Here is a 946-nt window from a genome sequence, read left to right as displayed (position 1 = left end):
AAGTCCCCGTTCGTAAGTTCCTCTTTTTCGATGTCTTTTTATTTTTTTTTATTCTTGCATGCACAACATTGTCTACAGCATTGTAGTCGAACGATAAATATCGATTTTCTACGGTGTTTTAATGTAGGTGATAAGTTCAGGATAGTAATTAGGAATAGTTTGTAGTATTACAATTATAAGTGTGTCTGTCAATGGATATTGGATTGGTTTGATTTTGTCCAAGCAAAAAGCAGACGGCTAACTTAGCACATTATGTAATTTCAATGATGCCTTTTATCCTATCACATTTTGCCATTAATTGTAAAGGGTAGCACTTCGCGTATTAATTCTGATTCCTTACTTTTATCAAATCACAGTCAAAAAGAAAACATGTCTTTTGTTCATGCTATTTGACGATTTTTATCCTGATGAGTTTAAAAATTATGTTAACAACTTACGGATGTGGTATAAATGTCTATACCACCGCAACTTGTCAAAAAGTACTTAATCTTTTAGCAAATTTAGACTACATCGGGGTAATTTATATCCATCAATATTATCATATTAAGTAGTTTCATCTGTGCAAAATAAAAAGGGCGTTTTTTTTCAATGTATAATCTTTACTTTAAGTCATACTTAAGCCACAAAAACCGGGATTGATTCTTGGAGTCAAGAGAACGCTTTAAAATCCTATAATATTTTTCGTCTAATATCGTTCAATATTTTTCTTTTGATATAAATGACATGAGGATATGTAACAAATCACGAATTAGTTTCGACCAACGTGCAAATATCTGCAGCTCTGACAACCGAGCGCAATTATGGACTTTGATTAACATTGTTGCAGGCCTACGGTAATGGAAAAATATATTTTGCGTTGGTTTGAGAGTATTTCCATTACGATAACGATTGATGGTTCCTCTGTGACCTCTTGTTGCTATGCCTTGACGGGGTCAAGCTATTGACA

Source organism: Berghia stephanieae, chromosome 1 (assembly GCF_034508935.2).
Source record: "Berghia stephanieae isolate SIO BIC M18660-M18661 chromosome 1, UCSD_Bste_1.3, whole genome shotgun sequence".
Taxonomy (NCBI): Eukaryota; Metazoa; Mollusca; class Gastropoda; order Nudibranchia; family Aeolidiidae; genus Berghia; species Berghia stephanieae.
The sequence above is the reverse complement of the archived record's forward strand: the minus strand, read 5'-3'. Positions refer to the sequence as shown.